This window comes from Cetorhinus maximus, chromosome 28 (assembly GCF_964194155.1).
Source record: "Cetorhinus maximus chromosome 28, sCetMax3.hap1.1, whole genome shotgun sequence".
In the NCBI taxonomy this organism is placed as follows: domain Eukaryota; kingdom Metazoa; phylum Chordata; class Chondrichthyes; order Lamniformes; family Cetorhinidae; genus Cetorhinus; species Cetorhinus maximus.
In genome coordinates this window covers 4,513,865-4,531,168 of record NC_135906.1, presented here as the reverse complement: position 1 = coordinate 4,531,168, position 17,304 = coordinate 4,513,865, and the positions used below count along the sequence as shown (strand labels likewise).

Below are 17,304 nucleotides of genomic sequence, written 5' to 3'. Positions count from 1 at the left end.
AGGTGTTTTTCTGCATAAATTTTTCCACCAGGGACAGGTGGTACGGCACGGTCCAACTACTTGGAGCGTTCCGCGGCAGCGTGGCCAGACCCATCCTTCGCAACACCGGGGACAGGTAGAACCTCAGCACGTAGTGACACTTGGTGTTTGCGTACTGAGGGTCTACGCACCGCTTGATGCAGCCACACACAAAGGTGGCCATCAGTATGAGGGCGATGTTGGGCACGTTTTTTCCCCCTTTATCTAGAGGCTTGTACATCGCGTCCCTGCGGACACGATCCATTTTCGACCTCCAGATAAAGCGGAAGATGGCTCGGGTGATCGCCGTCGCGCAGGAGTGTGGAATGGGCCAGACCTGCGCCACGTAAAGCAACAGCGAGAGTACCTCACACCTGATGACCAGGTTCTTACCCGCAATGGAGAGGGAGCGTCGCTCCCACATGCCCAGTTTCCTTTTCACCATAGCCACTCGCTCCTTCCAGTTTCTAACGCATGCCCCGGTCCCTCCGAACCATATCCCCAGCACCTTCAGGCCGTCAGCCCTGACAGTGAAGGGGACAAAGGATCGGTCATCCCAGTTCCCAAAGAACATGGCCTCGCTCTTCCCACGATTTACCTTGGCTCCCGAGGCCAGTTCGAACTGGTCGCAGACGTGCATCAGTCTGCGCACCGACAGCGGATCCGAGCAGAAGACGGCGACGTCGTCCATGTACAGGGAGGCTTTTACCTGAGTGCCTCCACTGCCTGGGATCGTCACTCCTCTTATGCCGGATCCTTCCTGATGGACTCGGCAAAGGGTTCTATGCAGCACACGAAAAGGACAGGCGAGAGAGGACAGCCCTGCCTGACTCCAGATTTAATCGGAAAGCTATCTGTTTCCCACCCATTGATTGAGACTGCGCTACTGATGTTAGTGTAGAGCAGTTGGATCCAATTTCGAATTCCCTCCCCAAAGCCCATTTTGGAGAGCACATCCCCCATGTAGGTGTGCGATATTCTGTCAAAGGCCTTCTCCTGATCCAAGCTGATGAGGCAGGTATCCACACCCCTGTCCTGTACATAGGCAATCGTATCCCTGAGCAGCGCCAGGCTGTCAGAGGTCTTCCTGCCTGGCACAGAGCAGGTCTGGTCAGGGTGAATCACCAATTCCAGAGCGGATTTGACCCGATTGGCGATGACCTTGGACAGAATCTTATAGTCCACATTCAACAGTGAAATGGGTCGCCAATTTCTAATTTCCTCCCTTTCCCCCTTGTGCTTGTAGATGAGGGTGATGATGCCTTTCCTCATGGATTCTGACATACTACCGGCCAGGAGCATACTCTCGTACACTCCTAGCAGGTCTGGGCCGATCAAGTCCCACAGAGCCGAATACAACTCCGCCGGCAAGCCGTCGCTTCCGGGGGTTTTACTCTTCTCGAAGGACTCGAGGGCCTTAGTCAGTTCGTCAGGAGTTAGCGGTTTGTCTAGGCTCTCCCGCGTACTGTGGTCTAAGACCTCCGTGATAGAGGACAGGAAGGACTGGGAGGCCGTGCTGTCCGTGGGCTTCACGTCATACAGTCCGGCATAAAAGGATTTGCTGATCCTCAGAATGTCGGACCGTGATGACTTTACTGAGCCGTCTTCTTCCTTCAGGCTGCTGATCACAGAGCGCTCTCTGTGTACCTTTTGGAAGAAGAAACGTGAGCACGTCTCATCCTGCTCCACGGAGCGGACTCTGGAACGGAAGATGATCTTGGAGGCCTCCGAGGCAAAGTGCGAGGCTTGCTGGCCCTTCACCTCTTGGAGCTCCTCCTTGACATCCACCCCCATCGACTGCAGCCGGAGCAGATTCTGCATCTTTTCCTGGAGTCGGGACATTTCCCTCTGTTCCTTTCTAGCTTTCTGGGTGCCTTTGCGGATGAAAAACCTCTTGATGCTTCCCTTGATCACTTCCCACCAGTGTGTCAGGGACTCAAAGAGGGGTTTCACGGTTCTCCAACCTTTGTAATCCCTCTTGAGCTCCTCAATGTTCTCTGGGGTCAGCAGTTGCACATTTAGCTTCCATGCCCCCCTGCCCACCCTCAGGTCTTCCTCCAAGTGGCAGTCCGCCAGTAGGAGGCAGTGGTCAGAGAAGAACACCGGCTTGACCTCGGTGGATCTGACTGTGAATGCACGGGACACAAACAGGAAGTCTATCCTGGAACGAATGGACCCGTCTGGCCGCGACCAGGTGTATCTACGCTGCGCTCCGTCTGCAGGGTTGCTGAAGACGTCGTGCAGCTTGGCATCCTTAACTGTTTCCATCAGGGATCTGGACGTAGCGTCCAATCTGCTTCCGGCCCTGCCGGATCGTCCAGCCGCATCGATGATGCAGTTGAAGTCCCCGCCCAGAATGACCGGCCTGGAGGTCGCCAGCAGCAGTGGGAGCTGCTGAAAAACCTCCAGCCGCTCAGCCCCTTGTGCCGGGCCATACACGTTAATTAACCGGAGTGGAGCGTTCTTGTACATTACGTCTGCTACCAGGAGTCGCCCGCCCACCACCTCCTTGACCTCGGAGACGGTGAAGTTGCCTCCCCGCAGCAGAATACCCAGGCCGGAGGAACGAGAGTCGTTTCCGCCCGACCAGATCGATGGCCCGTGGGACCACCATCGTGACCATTGCCTGTAGGAGCTGAGGTGCGGTATCGCACACTCCTGCAGAAACAACAGGTCAGCTTTGACCTTGGCTAGGTAGTCCAAGGTCGCAACACATCGCGTAGTAGATTTAATGCTACGCACATTTATGGATACAATCTTTAAACCCATTTTAAAGCATTTATTCTCCTACCAAACCCACTGTCTCTGAGAGTCCCAGACCTTTAGTCTGCCCCTTCATACCCGTAGTGAGCTCAAATTCCTTCACTTTGGATGGGCTGAGGTAGATCTCCTTGGCCGTGTTCTGCTCCGGTGGCATCTGGAGGTTCACGTAGAGAGCGGGTTTTGAGATGACCTTTGCTGGAGAAGCTTCTCCAAAACTCACCCCCTCTGGGGTGTTGCTGTTCCCGGCTTCCTGGAGCTGGGGTGCGATGATTGCCTCACTGCTCCCAGATTCCAGGGGCTGTGGTGCACTGGCCTCCTCAGGTTGCAGGCAAAGTTGGGGTGCGCTGGTCTCCTTGTTGTCTCCAATTTTCTGGAGCTCGGGTGTCTCGTCCTCCAACGCCCTGGAGCTTTGCCGCCTCTTCTGTCGGTGCCGCCCTGGCACTTCATCATCCGAAGAGCTGCTGCCCTTGTCGTCCGTGTCGGATGGGAGACGCCTCTTGCCGCTTCTCTGGGAAACGCCTTTGCTTCTTCTTCGCTCCCTCTTACTTTTCTTGTTCTTCACCGTCCGCCACTCCCCCTGCTGCTTTTCCACTGCTGCCTCCTCCTCCATTGATTCGCTGTCCTGAGGACTGGGAGGTTCAGGGGGTAGTGCTGTTGATTGGCTCTCTGTTGCCTCAATCTCTTTCTCCACCTTGTCTCTCTCTGTGTCCTCCTTTGTCCCGTTGAGCTCCCTGGGGGCCTTGGTGGTTGGAGTGACACGAAACATTCCTTCTGCTTCCCCCTGGTCGGCTTTGGCTGCCTGTGCGTAAGTACGGCAGCGTTTGGGGCAGGTCCTGTAGAGGTGACTTGCCTCGCCGCACAGGTTGCAGCACTTGGCCTGTTTGCAGTCTTTTGTCTGGTGCCCTTCCTGTTTGCAGATCTTGCAGAGGGAGGCGCTGCAGTTGGCCGCCACATGACCAGCCTTGCCGCATGAGCGACAATGCTTGGGTTGCCCAGCGTAGACCAGGTAGCCCCGGTTTCCCCCGATGGCGAAACTGGAGGGAGGGTGGAAAATGGCTCCCTTACCATCGGTCTTTAGCGTGACCTTAAACAGGCGTTTGCCTGTCCAGCTCCCCAAGTCGTCTCGAATCTCGGTGCCGCTCCCCACCTTATCGAAGTACCTGGTGAGGAAGGTGACCACGTCGGCGACAGGGACGAAGGGGTTGTACACATGCACCATCACCTCACGTTCCCGTTGCAACGGCAGAGAAAAGTGCGGCTCCGCCGTCAGGATCTTCATCTCCGGCAGGTCTCTCTTCTCCTCGAACACCCTCAGGAGCCGGACGCAGTCTGCCACCCGCTTGAACGTGACGTCAAAATAACCGCCTTTGCGGGAGTCGTGCAGGGTGAAGATCTCCGTAGCTTGGAAGCCGCACGCCTTCAACAGGATCCTCCTGGTGAAGAAGCCCCGATCCATAGGTGATCCTCCTTCGCTGTGGTTCACCGTGACTCGGACGGTGATAGGTAGCCCACGGTATGGATTCGGATTGCGATTGGTTATCGGCCTTCCATCCCGACCTTGCCTTGGCAGGACCATGGTGTCGCCCCTGCAACACTTGATATTAGCCAAAAGGCCGAGAAGCGATGAGAAAGAAAGAAAGTTGTGTTTTGAAAGATGTGCATGTTGAAAAGTAAAGAAAGCAGATGTTTGTAAGAAAACTATTTTTAGCATTGAAAATCCCCTGGAAAGGGGTGGTGCACCATTCCCAGAGATACTGCAATACCGGGTCGATGCGTGGAGTGGACGGAGCAAGCCCCTATTCCATCTCCCTGCTCCAAAAATCAATTTAATATATGGTCCCCAGATAAGGGACGTATCAGATATTAAACTGATTAGAACAGATTTTTTTTTTTTTTTTTTGTAAAAATATACTGTATTCATAAAATATCTTCAATCACATTCCAAACCATTCCAAAAACAACATTACAAGGGTACAATCCAGGTTAAACTTTTACATAATGTATCACCAGGTGCATCAGTACAAACAATATTACAATCATTTACAGCCTTTCATTTTGATCTGTACAGCCCGAGGGGCTCTAAACAGTTCCCAGTCTCTCGGTGCGCTGTGGTAGAAAGGTCTTAGACAGCGACCCTTCCCCATTGCGCCTTTGCGGCAGCTGCCCCAAGCTTTAGTGCGTCCCTCAGCACCTAGTCCTGGACTTTGGATTGTGCCAGTCCGCAACAATCGGTCGGGGACAACTCTTTGTGCTGGAAGACCAACAAGTTTCGGGCAGACCAAAGCGCCTCTTTCACCGAGTTGATGATCCTCCAGCTGCAGTCGATGTTTGTCTCGGTGTGTGTCCCTGGGAACAGCCCGTAGAGCACAGAGTCCTGTGTCACAGAACTGCTCGGGATGAACCTCGACAGCAACCACTGCATCTCTCTCCAGACTTTCTTTGCAAAGGCACAATCCACAAGGAGGTGGACAACGGTCTCTTCCCCACCACAGCCACCTCGAGGGCAACGTGCAGAGGGGGTGAGCTTCCTGGCGTGTAGGAAGGATCTGACGGGGAGGGCCTTTCTCACCACCAGCCAAGCTACGTCTTGGTGCTTGTTGGAAAGTTCTGGCGATGAGGCATTCTGCCAAATGACTTTGACAGTCTGCTCGGGGAACCATCCCACAGGGTCCATCCTCTCCTTATCCCTCAGGGCCTCTAGGACGTTACGTGCTGACCACTGCCTGATGGACTTGTGGTCAAAGGTGTTTTTCTGCATAAATTTTTCCACCAGGGACAGGTGGTACGGCACGGTCCAACTACTTGGAGCGTTCCGCGGCAGCGTGGCCAGACCCATCCTTCGCAACACCGGGGACAGGTAGAACCTCAGCACGTAGTGACACTTGGTGTTTGCGTACTGAGGGTCTACGCACCGCTTGATGCAGCCGCACACAAAGGTGGCCATCAGTATGAGGGCGATGTTGGGCACGTTTTTTCCCCCTTTATCTAGAGGCTTGTACATCGCGTCCCTGCGGACACGATCCATTTTCGACCTCCAGATAAAGCGGAAGATGGCTCGAGTGATCGCCGTCGCGCAGGAGTCTGGAATGGGCCAGACCTGCGCCACGTACAGCAACAGCGAGAGTACCTCGCACCTGATGACCAGGTTCTTACCCGCAATGGAGAGGGAGCGTCGCTCCCACATGCCCAGTTTCCTCTTCACCATAGCCACTCGCTCCTTCCAGTTTCTAACGCATGCCCCGGTCCCTCCGAACCATATCCCCAGCACCTTCAGGCCGTCAGCCCTGACAGTGAAGGGGACAAAGGATCGGTCAGCCCAGTTCCCAAAGAACATGGCCTCGCTCTTCCCACGATTTACCTTGGCTCCCGAGGCCAGTTCGAACTGGTCGCAGATGTGCATCAGTCTGCGCACCGACAGCGGATCCGAGCAGAAGACGGCGACGTCGTCCATGTACAGGGAGGCTTTTACCTGAGTGCCTCCACTGCCTGGGATCGTCACTCCTCTTATGCCCGGATCTTTCCTGATGGACTCGGCAAAGGGTTCTATGCAACACACGAAAAGGACAGGCGAGAGAGGACAGCCCTGCCTGACTCCAGATTTGATCGGGAAGCTATCTGTTTCCCACCCATTGATTGAGACTGCGCTACTGATGTTAGTGTAGAGCAGTTGGATCCAATTTCGAATTCCCTCCCCAAAGCCCATTTTGGAGAGCACATCCCCCATGTAGGTGTGCAATATTCTGTCAAAGGCCTTCTCCTGATCCAAGCTGATGAGGCAGGTATCCACACCCCTGTCCTGTACATAGGCAATCGTATCCCTGAGCAGCGCCAGGCTGTCAGACATCTTCCTGCCCGGCACAGAGCAGGTCTGGTCAGGTGAATCACCAATTCCAGAGCGGATTTGACCCGATTGGCGATGACCTTGGACAGAATCTTATAGTCCACATTCAACAGTGAAATGGGTCGCCAATTTCTAATTTCCTCCCTTTCCCCCTTGTGCTTGTAGATGAGGGTGATGATTCCTTTCCTCATGGATTCTGACATGCTGCCGGCCAGGAGCATACTCTCGTACACTTCTAGCAGGTCTGGGCCGATCAAGTCCCACAGAGCCGAATACAACTCCGCCGGCAAGCCGTCGCTTCCGGGGGTTTTACTCTTCTCGAAGGACTCGAGGGCCTTAGTCAGTTCGTCAGGAGTTAGCGGTTTGTCTAGGCTCTCCCGCGTACTGTGGTCTAAGACCTCCGTGATAGAGGACAGGAAGGACTGGGAGGCCGTGCTGTCCGTGGGCTTCACGTCATACAATCCGGCATAAAAGGATTTGCTGATCCTCAGAATGTCGGACCGTGATGACTTTACTGAGCCGTCTTCTTCCTTCAGGCTGCTGATCACAGAGCGCTCTCTGTGTACCTTTTGGAAGAAGAAACGTGAGCACGTCTCATCCTGCTCCACGGAGCGGACCCTGGAACGGAAGATGATCTTGGAGGCCTCCGAGGCAAAGTGCGAGGCTTGCTGGCCCTTCACCTCTTGGAGCTCCTCCTTGACATCGACCCCCATCGACTGCAGCTGGAGCAGATTCTGCATCTTTTCCTGGAGTCGGGACATTTCCCTCTGTTCCTTTCTAGCTTTCTGGGTGCCTTTGCGGATGAAAAACCTCTTGATGCTTCCCTTGATCGCTTCCCACCAGTGTGTCAGGGACTCAAAGAGGGGTTTCACGGTTCTCCAACCTTTGTAATCCCTCTTGAGCTCCTCAATGTTCTCTGGGGTCAGCAGTTGCACATTTAGCTTCCATGCCCCCCTGCCCACCCTCAGGTCCTTCTCCAAGTGGCAGTCCGCCAGTAGGAGGCAGTGGTCAGAGAAGAACACCGGCTTGACCTCGGTGGATCTGACTGTGAATGCACGGGACACAAACAGGAAGTCTATCCTGGAACGAATGGACCCGTCTGGCCGCGACCAGGTGTATCTACGCTGCGCTCCGTCTGCAGGTTTGCTGAAGACGTCGTGCAGCTTGGCATTCTTAACTGTTTCCATCAGGGATCTGGACGTAGCGTCCAATCTGCTTCCGGCCCTGCCGGATCGTCCAGCCGCATCGATGATGCAGTTGAAGTCCCCGCCCAGAATGACCGGCCTGGAGGTCGCCAGCAGCAGTGGGAGCTGCTGAAAAACCTCCAGCCGCTCAGCCCCTTGTGCCGGGCCGTACACGTTAATTAACCGGAGTGGAGCGTTCTTGTACATTACGTCTGCTACCAGGAGTCGCCCGCCCACCACCTCCTTGACCTCGGAGACGGTGAAGTTGCCTCCCCGCAGCAGAATACCCAGGCCGGAGGAACGAGAGTCGTTTCCGCCCGACCAGATCGATGGCCCGTGGGACCACCATCGTGACCATTGCCTGTAGGAGCTGAGGTGCGGTATCGCACACTCCTGCAGAAACAACAGGTCAGCTTTGACCTTGGCTAGGTAGTCCAAGGTCGCAACACATCGCGTAGTAGATTTAATGCTACGCACATTTATGGATACAATCTTTAAACCCATTTTAAAGCATTTATTCTCCTACCAAACCCACTGTCTCTGAGAGTCCCAGACCTTTAGTCTGATCCTTCATACCCGTAGTGAGCTCAAATTCCTTCACTTTGGATGGGCTGAGGTAGATCTCCTTGGCCGTGTTCTGCTCCGGTGGCATCTGGAGGTTCACGTAGAGAGCGGGTTTTGAGATGACCTTTGCTGGAGAAGCTTCTCCAAAACTCACCCCCTCTGGGGTGTTGCTGTTCCCGGCTTCCTGGAGCTGGGGTGCGATGATTGCCTCACTGCTCCCAGATTCCAGGGGCTGTGGTGCACTGGCCTCCTCAGGTTGCAGGCAAAGTTGGGGTGCGCTGGTCTCCTTGTTGTCTCCAATTTTCTGGAGCTCGGGTGTCTCGTCCTCCAACGCCCTGGAGCTTTGCCGCCTCTTCTGTCGGTGCCGCTCTGGCACTTCATCATCCGAAGAGCTGCTGCCCTTGTCCTCCGTGTCGGATGGGAGATGCCTCTTGCCGCTTCTCTGGGAAACGCCTTTGCTTCTTCTTCGCTCCCTCTTACTTTTCTTGTTCTTCACCGTCCGCCACTCCCCCTGCTGCTTTTCCACTGCTGCCTCCTCCTCCATTGATTCGCTGTCCTGAGGACTGGGAGGTTCAGGGGGTAGTGCTGTTGATTGGCTCTCTGTTGCCTCAATCTCTTTCTCCACCTTGTCTCTCTCTGTGTCCTCCTTTGTCCCGTTGAGCTCCCTGGGGGCCTTGGTGGTTGGAGTGACACGGAACATTTCTTCTGCTTCCCCCTGGTCGGCTTTGGCTGCCTGTGCGTAAGTACGGCAGCGTTTGGGGCAGGTCCTGTAGAGGTGACTTGCCTCGCCACACAGGTTGCAGCACTTGGCCTGTTTGCAGTCTTTTGTCTGGTGCCCTTCCTGTTTGCAGATCTTGCAGAGGGAGGCGCTGCAGTTGGCCGCCACATGACCAGCCTTGCCGCATGAGCGACAATGCTTGGGTTGCCCAGCGTAGACCAGGTAGCCCCGGTTTCCCCCGATAGCGAAACTGGAGGGAGGGTGGAAAATGGCTCCCTTACCATCGGTCTTTAGCGTGACCTTAAACAGGCGTTTGCCTGTCCAGCTCCCCAAGTCGTCTCGAATCTCGGTGCCGCTCCCCACCTTATCGAAGTACCTGGTGAGGAAGGTGACCACGTCGGCGACAGGGACGAAGGGGTTGTACACATGCACCATCACCTCACGTTCCCGTTGCAACGGCAGAGAAAAGTGCGGCTCCGCCGTCAGGATCTTCATCTCCGGCAGGTCTCTCTTCTCCTCGAACACCCTCAGGAGCCGGACGCAGTCTGCCACCCGCTTGAACGTGACGTCAAAATAACCGCCTTTGCGGGAGTCGTGCAGGGTGAAGATCTCCGTAGCTTGGAAGCCGCACGCCTTCAACAGGATCCTCCTGGTGAAGAAGCCCCGATCCATAGGTGATCCTCCTTCGCTGTGGTTCACCGTGACTCGGACGGTGATAGGTAGCCCACGGTATGGATTTGGATTGCGATTGGTTATCGGCCTTCCATCCCGACCTTGCCTTGGCAGGACCATGGTGTCGCCCCTGCAACACTTGATATTAGCCAAAAGGCCGAGAAGCGATGAGAAAGAAAGAAAGTTGTGTTTTGAAAGATGTGCATGTTGAAAAGTAAAGAAAGCAGATGTTTGTAAGAAAACTATTTTTAGCATTGAAAATCCCCTGGAAAGGGGTGGTGCACCATTCCCAGAGATACTGCAATACCGGGTCGATGCGTGGAGTGGACGGAGCAAGCCCCTATTCCATCTCCCTGCTCCAAAAATCAATTTAATATATGGTCCCCAGATAAGGGACGTATCAGATATTAAACTGATAAGAACAGATGGTTACTTCATGATGGACAGTTCAAACTCTTTCGAGTTATCAACAGTCACAGATTGCAACTCTTTTGAGTACAATCACAGTTCTTGGTTTCCAGGAGTGGGACATGAACCCACAACCCTCTGATTCAAAGGCGAGGGTGCTATGAACTGAGCCACAGCTGACACCAGATTTTTTTTTTTTTGTAAAAATATACTTTATTCATAAAAAATCTTCAATCACATTCAAAACCATTTCAAAAACAACATTACAAGGGTACAATCCAGGTTAAACTTTTACAAAATGTATCACCAGGTGCATCAGTACAAACAATATTACAATCATTTACAGCCTTTCATTTTGATCTGTACAGCCCGAGGGGCTCTAAACAGTTCCCAGTCTCTCGGTGCGCTGTGGCAGAAAGGTCTTAGACAGCGACCCTTCCCCATTGCGCCTTTGCGGCAGCTGCCCCAAGCTTTAGTGCGTCCCTCAGCACGTAGTCCTGGACTTTGGATTGTGCCAGTCCGCAACAATCGGTCGGGGACAACTCTTTGTGCTGGAAGACCAACAAGTTTCGGGCAGACCAAAGCGCCTCTTTCACCGAGTTGATGATCCTCCAGCTGCAGTCGATGTTTGTCTCGGTGTGTGTCCCTGGGAACAGCCCGTAGAGCACAGAGTCCTGTGTCACAGAACTGCTCGGGATGAACCTCGACAGCAACCACTGCATCTCTCTCCAGACTTTCTTTGCAAAGGCACAATCCACAAGGAGGTGAACAACGGTCTCTTCCCCACCACAGCCACCTCGAGGGCAACGTGCAGAGGGGGTGAGACTCCTGGCGTGTAGGAAGGATCTGACGGGGAGGGCCTTTCTCACCACCAGCCAAGCTACGTCTTGGTGCTTGTTGGAAAGTTCTGGCGATGAGGCATTCTGCCAAATGACTTTGACAGTCTGCTCGGGGAACCATCCCACAGGGTCCACCCTCTCCTTTTCCCTCAGGGCCTCTAGGACGTTACGTGCTGACCACTGCCTGATGGACTTGTGGTCAAAGGTGTTTTTCTGCATAAATTTTTCCACCAGGGACAGGTGGTAGGGCACGGTCCAACTACTTGGAGCGTTCCGCGGCAGCGTGGCCAGACCCATCCTTCGCAACACCGGGGACAGGTAGAACCTCAGCACGTAGTGACACTTGGTGTTTGCGTACTGAGGGTGTACGCACCGCTTGATGCAGCCACACACAAAGGTGGCCATCAGTATGAGGGCGATGTTGGGCACGTTTTTTCCCCCTTTATCTAGAGGCTTGTACATCGCGTCCCTGCAGACACGATCCATTTTCGACCTCCAGATAAAGCGGAAGATGGCTCGAGTGATCGCCGTCGCGCAGGAGTGTGGAATGGGCCAGACCTGCGCCACATACAGCAACAGCGAGAGTACCTCACACCTGATGACCAGGTTCTTACCCGCAATGGAGAGGGAGCGTCGCTCCCACATGCCCAGTTTCCTTTTCACCATAGCCACTCGCTCCTTCCAGTTTCTAACGCATGCCCCGGTCCCTCCGAACCATATCCCCAGCACCTTCAGGCCGTCAGCCCTGACAGTGAAGGGGACAAAGGATCGGTCAGCCCAGTTCCCAAAGAACATGGCCTCGCTCTTCCCACGATTTACCTTGGCTCCCGAGGCCAGTTCGAACTGGTCGCAGACGTGCATCAGTCTGCGCACCGACAGCGGATCCGAGCAGAAGACGGCGACGTCGTCCATGTACAGGGAGGCTTTTACCTGAGTGCCTCCACTGCCTGGGATCGTCACTCCTCTTATGCCCGGATCCTTCCTGATGGACTCGGCAAAGGGTTCTATGCAGCACACGAAAAGGACAGGCGAGAGAGGACAGCCCTGCCTGACTCCAGATTTAATCGGAAAGCTATCTGTTTCCCACCCATTGATTGAGACTGCGCTACTGATGTTAGTGTAGAGCAGTTGGATCCAATTTCGAATTCCCTCCCCAAAGCCCATTTTGGAGAGCACATCCCCCATGTAGGTGTGCGATATTCTGTCAAAGGCCTTCTCCTGATCCAAGCTGATGAGGCAGGTATCCACACCCCTGTCCTGTACATAGGCAATCGTATCCCTGAGCAGCGCCAGGCTGTCAGACATCTTCCTGCCCGGCACAGAGCAGGTCTGGTCAGGTGAATCACCAATTCCAGAGCGGATTTGACCCGATTGGCGATGACCTTGGACAGAATCTTATAGTCCACATTCAACAGTGAAATGGGTCGCCAATTTCTAATTTCCTCCCTTTCCCCCATTTGCTTGTAGATGAGGGTGATGATGCCTTTCCTCATGGATTCTGACATGCTGCCGGCCAGGAGCATACTCTCGTACACTTCTAGCAGGTCTGGGCCGATCAAGTCCCACAGAGCCGAATACAACTCCGCCGGCAAGCCGTCGCTTCCGGGGGTTTTACTCTTCTCGAAGGACTCGAGGGCCTTAGTCAGTTCGTCAGGAGTTAGCGGTTTGTCTAGGCTCTCCCGCGTACTGTGGTCTAAGACCTCCGTGATAGAGGACAGGAAGGACTGGGAGGCCGTGCTGTCCGTGGGCTTCACGTCATACAATCCGGCATAAAAGGATTTGCTGATCCTCAGAATGTCGGACCGTGATGACTTTACTGAGCCGTCTTCTTCCTTCAGGCTGCTGATCACAGAGCGCTCTCTGTGTACCTTTTGGAAGAAGAAACGTGAGCACGTCTCATCCTGCTCCACGGAGCGGACCCTGGAACGGAAGATGATCTTGGAGGCCTCCGAGGCAAAGTGCGAGGCTTGCTGGCCCTTCACCTCTTGGAGCTCCTCCTTGACATCGACCCCCATCGACTGCAGCTGGAGCAGATTCTGCATCTTTTCCTGGAGTCGGGACATTTCCCTCTGTTCCTTTCTAGCTTTCTGGGTGCCTTTGCGGATGAAAAACCTCTTGATGCTTCCCTTGATCGCTTCCCACCAGTGTGTCAGGGACTCAAAGAGGGGTTTCACGGTTCTCCAACCTTTGTAATCCCTCTTGAGCTCCTCAATGTTCTCTGGGGTCAGCAGTTGCACATTTAGCTTCCATGCCCCCCTGCCCACCCTCAGGTCCTTCTCCAAGTGGCAGTCCGCCAGTAGGAGGCAGTGGTCAGAGAAGAACACCGGCTTGACCTCGGTGGATCTGACTGTGAATGCACGGGACACAAACAGGAAGTCTATCCTGGAACGAATGGACCCGTCTGGCCGCGACCAGGTGTATCTACGCTGCGCTCCGTCTGCAGGGTTGCTGAAGACGTCGTGCAGCTTGGCATCCTTAACTGTTTCCATCAGGCATCTGGACGTAGCGTCCAATCTGCTTCCGGCCCTGCCGGATTGTCCAGCCGCATCGATGATGCAGTTGAAGTCCCCGCCCAGAATGACCGGCCTGGAGGTCGCCAGCAGCAGTGGGAGCTGCTGAAAAACCTCCAGCCGCTCAGCCCCTTGTGCCGGGCCATACACGTTAATTAACCGGAGTGGAGCGTTCTTGTACATTACGTCTGCTACGAGGAGTCGCCCGCCCACCACCTCCTTGACCTCGGAGACGGTGAAGTTGCCTCCCCGCAGCAGAATACCCAGGCCGGAGGAACGAGAGTCGTTTCCGCCCGACCAGATCGATGGCCCGTGGGACCACCATCGTGACCATTGCCTGTAGGAGCTGAGGTGCGGTATCGCACACTCCTGCAGAAACAACAGGTCAGCTTTGACCTTGGCTAGGTAGTCCAAGGTCGCAACACATCGCGTAGTAGATTTAATGCTACGCACATTTATGGATACAATCTTTAAACCCATTTTAAAGCATTTATTCTCCTACCAAACCCACTGTCTCTGAGAGTCCCAGACCTTTAGTCTGCTCCTTCATACCCGTAGTGAGCTCAAATTCCTTCACTTTGGATGGGCTGAGGTAGATCTCCTTGGCCGTGTTCTGCTCCGGTGGCATCTGGAGGTTCACGTAGAGAGCGGGTTTTGAGATGACCTTTGCTGGAGAAGCTTCTCCAAAACTCACCCCCTCTGGGGTGTTGCTGTTCCCGGCTTCCTGGAGCTGGGGTGCGATGATTGCCTCACTGCTCCCAGATTCCAGGGGCTGTGGTGCACTGGCCTCCTCAGGTTGCAGGCAAAGTTGGGGTGCGCTGGTCTCCTTGTTGTCTCCAATTTTCTGGAGCTCGGGTGTCTCGTCCTCCAACGCCCTGGAGCTTTGCCGCCTCTTCTGTCGGTGCCGCTCTGGCACTTCATCATCCGAAGAGCTGCTGCCCTTGTCCTCCGTGTCGGATGGGAGACGCCTCTTGCCGCTTCTCTGGGAAACGCCTTTGCTTCTTCTTCGCTCCCTCTTACTTTTCTTGTTCTTCACCGTCCGCCACTCCCCCTGCTGCTTTTCCACTGCTGCCTCCTCCTCCATTGATTCGCTGTCCTGAGGACTGGGAGGTTCAGGGGGTAGTGCTGTTGATTGGCTCTCTGTTGCCTCAATCTCTTTCTCCACCTTGTCTCTCTCTGTGTCCTCCTTTGTCCCGTTGAGCTCCCTGGGGGCCTTGGTGGTTGGAGTGACACGGAACATTTCTTCTGCTTCCCCCTGGTCGGCTTTGGCTGCCTGTGCGTAAGTACGGCAGCGTTTGGGGCAGGTCCTGTAGAGGTGACTTGCCTCGCCACACAGGTTGCAGCACTTGGCCTGTTTGCAGTCTTTTGTCTGGTGCCCTTCCTGTTTGCAGATCTTGCAGAGGGAGGCGCTGCAGTTGGCCGCCACATGACCAGCCTTGCCGCATGAGCGACAATGCTTGGGTTGCCCAGCGTAGACCAGGTAGCCCCGGTTTCCCCCGATAGCGAAACTGGAGGGAGGGTGGAAAATGGCTCCCTTACCATCGGTCTTTAGCGTGACCTTAAACAGGCGTTTGCCTGTCCAGATCCCCAAGTCGTCTCGAATCTCGGTGCCGCTCCCCACCTTATCGAAGTACCTGGTGAGGAAGGTGACCACGTCGGCGACAGGGACGAAGGGGTTGTACACATGCACCATCACCTCACGTTCCCGTTGCAACGGCAGAGAAAAGTGCGGCTCCGCCGTAAGGATCTTCATCTCCGGCAGGTCTCTCTTCTCCTCGAACACCCTCAGGAGCCGGACGCAGTCTGCCACCCGCTTGAACGTCACGTCAAAATAACCGCCTTTGCGGGAGTCGTGCAGGGTGAAGATCTCCGTAGCTTGGAAGCCGCACGCCTTCAACAGGATCCTCCTGGTGAAGATGCCCCGATCCATAGGTGATCCTCCTTCGCTGTGGTTCACCGTGACTCGGACGGTGATAGGTAGCCCACGGTATGGATTTGGATTGCGATTGGTTATCGGCCTTCCATCCCGACCTTGCCTTGGCAGGACCATGGTGTCGCCCCTGCAACACTTGATGTTAGCCAAAAGGCCGAGAAGCGATGAGAAAGAAAGAAAGTTGTGTTTTGAAAGATGTGCATGTTGAAAAGTAAAGAAAGCAGATGTTTGTAAGAAAACTATTTTTAGCATTGAAAATCCCCTGGAAAGGGGTGGTGCACCATTCCCAGAGATACTGCAATACCGGGTCGATGCGTGGAGTGGACGGAGCAAGCCCCTATTCCATCTCCCTGCTCCAAAAATCAATTTAATATATGGTCCCCAGATAAGGGACGTATCAGATATTAAACTGATAAGAACAGATGGTTACTTCATGATGGACAGTTCAAACTCTTTCGAGTTATCAACAGTCACAGATTGCAACTCTTTTGAGTACAATCACAGTTCTTGGTTTCCAGGAGTGGGACATGAACCCACAACCCTCTGATTCAAAGGCGAGGGTGCTATGAACTGAGCCACAGCTGACACCAGATTTTTTTTTTTTTGTAAAAATATACTTTATTCATAAAAAATCTTCAATCACATTCAAAACCATTTCAAAAACAACATTACAAGGGTACAATCCAGCTTAAACTTTTACAAAATGTATCACCAGGTGCATCAGTACAAACAATATTACAATCATTTACAGCCTTTCATTTTGATCTGTACAGCCCGAGGGGCTCTAAACAGTTCCCAGTCTCTCGGTGCGCTGTGGTAGAAAGGTCTTAGACAGCGACCCTTCCCCATTGCGCCTTTGCGGCAGCTGCCCCAAGCTTTAGTGCGTCCCTCAGCACGTAGTCCTGGACTTTGGATTGTGCCAGTCCGCAACAATCGGTCGGGGACAACTCTTTGTGCTGGAAGACCAACAAGTTTCGGGCAGACCAAAGCGCCTCTTTCACCGAGTTGATGATCCTCCAGCTGCAGTCGATGTTTGTCTCGGTGTGTGTCCCTGGGAACAGCCCGTAGAGCACAGAGTCCTGTGTCACAGAACTGCTCGGGATGAACCTCGACAGCAACCACTGCATCTCTCTCCAGACTTTCTTTGCAAAGGCACAATCCACAAGGAGGTGAACAACGGTCTCTTCCCCACCACAGCCACCTCGAGGGCAACGTGCAGAGGGGGTGAGACTCCTGGCGTGTAGGAAGGATCTGACGGGGAGGGCCTTTCTCACCACCAGCCAAGCTACGTCTTGGTGCTTGTTGGAAAGTTCTGGCGATGAGGCATTCTGCCAAATGACTTTGACAGTCTGCTCGGGGAACCATCCCACAGGGTCCACCCTCTCCTTTTCCCTCAGGGCCTCTAGGACGTTACGTGCTGACCACTGCCTGATGGACTTGTGGTCAAAGGTGTTTTTCTGCATAAATTTTTCCACCAGGGACAGGTGGTAGGGCACGGTCCAACTACTTGGAGCGTTCCGCGGCAGCGTGGCCAGACCCATCCTTCGCAACACCGGGGACAGGTAGAACCTCAGCACGTAGTGACACTTGGTGTTTGCGTACTGAGGGTGTACGCACCGCTTGATGCAGCCACACACAAAGGTGGCCATCAGTATGAGGGCGATGTTGGGCACGTTTTTTCCCCCTTTATCTAGAGGCTTGTACATCGCGTCCCTGCAGACACGATCCATTTTCGACCTCCAGATAAAGCGGAAGATGGCTCGAGTGATCGCCGTCGCGCAGGAGTGTGGAATGGGCCAGACCTGCGCCACATACAGCAACAGCGAGAGTACCTCACACCTGATGACCAGGTTC

At 54.2% G+C, this 17,304-nt stretch overlaps 2 non-coding genes and 1 pseudogene across 2 annotated transcripts; all 3 read right to left on the bottom strand.

Moving 5' to 3' along the window:
- Nucleotides 1-4,510: 4,510 nt before the first annotated feature.
- On the bottom strand, nt 4,511-4,691 carry LOC144669155 (U2 spliceosomal RNA; annotated as a pseudogene).
- Nucleotides 4,692-10,033: 5,342 nt separating this feature from the next.
- On the bottom strand, nt 10,034-10,217 carry LOC144669125 (U2 spliceosomal RNA). Its single transcript, XR_013573605.1, has one exon. It is a non-coding gene; the product is annotated as a U2 spliceosomal RNA (small nuclear RNA).
- A 5,503-nt stretch (nt 10,218-15,720) lies between these two features.
- On the bottom strand, nt 15,721-15,904 carry LOC144669124 (U2 spliceosomal RNA). Its single transcript, XR_013573604.1, has one exon. It is a non-coding gene; the product is annotated as a U2 spliceosomal RNA (small nuclear RNA).
- Between the last annotated feature and the right edge of the window lie 1,400 nt (nt 15,905-17,304).